At 42.8% G+C, this 2378-nt stretch overlaps 1 non-coding gene across 1 annotated transcript; it reads right to left on the reverse strand.

The window, feature by feature from the left end:
- Window positions 1–1435: 1435 nt before the first annotated feature.
- Window positions 1436–1508, reverse strand: TRNAV-AAC (transfer RNA valine (anticodon AAC)). The gene has a single exon. It is a non-coding gene; the product is annotated as a tRNA-Val (tRNA).
- Between the last annotated feature and the right edge of the window lie 870 nt (window positions 1509–2378).

Consider the following 2378-nt stretch of genomic DNA (forward strand, 5'->3'; position numbering starts at 1 on the left):
AGCTACTGCCCTCTTTCTCAGACGACCTCATACAAAATCTCTAGAGAAATACACAGATTTACTATCTGTAGTTTCTTTCCTCTTATTTTTCTTCAAGCTCACTACATTCAGGTTTTTTGGCACCACCACTTCCTGGAAACTTCTGGTCAGGATCACCAGTAACCTCTAAATGTCTAAAATTAATGATCTCTTCGAAGTTGTTGGCTTCTCAGGGGCCATGGGTACATTATGCTTCTTAAAACATTTTCTTCTTTTGTCTTCCAAGACACTGCTGTCCTGATTGTCTTTCTATCTCCCTGACTTCTCCTTCTCAACATCCTTTGCTTCCCCTCTTCTCACTTTTTTATAATGGGATGTCTCAGGGCTTGGTCCTTTGACCTCTTCTTTATACACACTCACTACCTGGTGATTTCATCTGTTTTCATAGCTTAAATAACATTTATGTGACTACAACTCACAAATGTATATCTGCAGTCTAGACCACTCCATTAAACTCCAGGCTTGTATATTCAACCATTCCTTAGCATTACACTTGATCGTTTTATACTAGGCATCTAAAAGTTAGCACGTGTGAAACAGAACTCCCATTGTTTCCCTAATAATACTGCTACATCCAGTCTTCTCCATTTCAGTTAATAGCAACTCCATTCTTCCACTTTTCAGCAAAACACCTCAAAGTGATCAATGATTCTACTTTCTCTTACTCCTCACATCCATTTTCTCAGGAATTTCTCTTGGATTATCTTTAATATGTATCTAGACTGTGACTCCTCCTCACCAACTCAATAGGACCATCCTGTCCAAGCCATGGTTACTTCTGATTGGTAGCCTGATGAGACGGACTTAATAGATCTCCTTGAGTCCATTCTTTTCTCCATACAGAACATTCTCCAGAGAACTGGCAGAGGAGCCCTCTTAAAACACTCAGGTCAAATAAAGTTACTTCCCTGCTTAAAATCCAACGTCTCCTCATTTTATCAGAGTAAAGGCCAAAGTCCTTTAAGAAATAAGGTTCCACTTGATCTGTCCTATTCATTCTGTTACCTCTCTGCCTACACGAATTAGTCTCCCTGGGTTTTCTCTGCTGCAGTTACAGTTGGCTTCTTTATCCTCCTTGCGTACATCAACCACACCCCTGTCTTAAGGGTATTCACTCTGTTCCTGCCCACAACAGGTGGAGACCTCGGCTCCTTCATTGGAAGTGCAGAATCTTCTCCAACGCAAAGGAAAGGATATAGCGCAATTACTTGTTGAACTGGCAAAGAAGCAAGCTTCAGCACTGGTCTTGTTTCATAATTCTTGTAATTGAGATTGCTGGGCTGCAAAAGGAGCGCGAAGATTGAGACTTGTCGGAAATGTAAACAGATTAATCGTTGGTGGAAAGGCAGACAGATTGAGGGAGCAAAACCCTGGCTTTGAGGAAAGAGATGCCAGTTGTTTCCGCCTGGTTTCGAACCAGGGACCTTTCGCGTGTTAGGCGAACGTGATAACCACTACACTACGGAAACTCCCCTGACTTTTTCTCTTACATTCCTGAATTAGTTAAAATGAATCGTAAATTTATCCTTTCCTTCCAGATATATTCTTACTTGAGGCACTGTTTTCCCTTCTCCACTTTCCAATTCTTAGAATCAACGACATCTAAACTCAGTAATTCATAGTCAAGCAAATGCTACTTCCAGAGCCCCAGTTACTTTACAAGCATCAGGCAGAGAAATCTTAGGGTGGCTTCTGGGAAATTTTATTTCAAGAAATTTCTTGATAGGTTCTACGCGCATTTCTGTGCTTGTAAGACGCTATGATCTTCATCTCTCGATGACTGAAGATTATCCTTTAGAAACTAGAACCGACTGGCTGAGCTCAGGGGACTTCCTCGGCAATGTAGGGAGAGACTGAGGGGCAGAGGGCAGAGTGGCGGACTGTGCCCAGCTGTCTGCCAGGAGAAGGTGGTGTGGGTGGCTAGGAAATTTGTGAAAGTGAAATCCAGAGAGTGAGTCCAGTAGACGTCAAATGAACAGCTCTCTTCTGTTCTGCATCACTCATGTTTACTGCTCTGGAACATGTCAACTCGATGTGTGATGTACGTTAACTTCTTATAACAGGAAGATGATTTTTGTGATTTACCTAACTCTCCTTTGTTATTCACATTTCAACCATCCTAGGTCGCTGTTCTTACCGCGGACACTGAAAGCGATCTGCCTTCTATTAGGTTCTAAGGCTGAGGCCCTGTAAAGGGGCTCAGCTGCTAAAAAGTGCTTGTCCCCAAACTAGTCGTGAGAAACTAGTCACAGGACCAAGGTTTCCGGGCCTTTAAGAAAGATCCCCGACTGGCTCCCTCTGGTGGCAGCTAAAACGTGACCTGATGGAAATACTGTGAG

The sequence above is a fragment of the Equus przewalskii genome, chromosome 19 (genome assembly GCF_037783145.1).
Source record: "Equus przewalskii isolate Varuska chromosome 19, EquPr2, whole genome shotgun sequence".
Classification (NCBI taxonomy): Eukaryota; Metazoa; Chordata; class Mammalia; order Perissodactyla; family Equidae; genus Equus; species Equus przewalskii.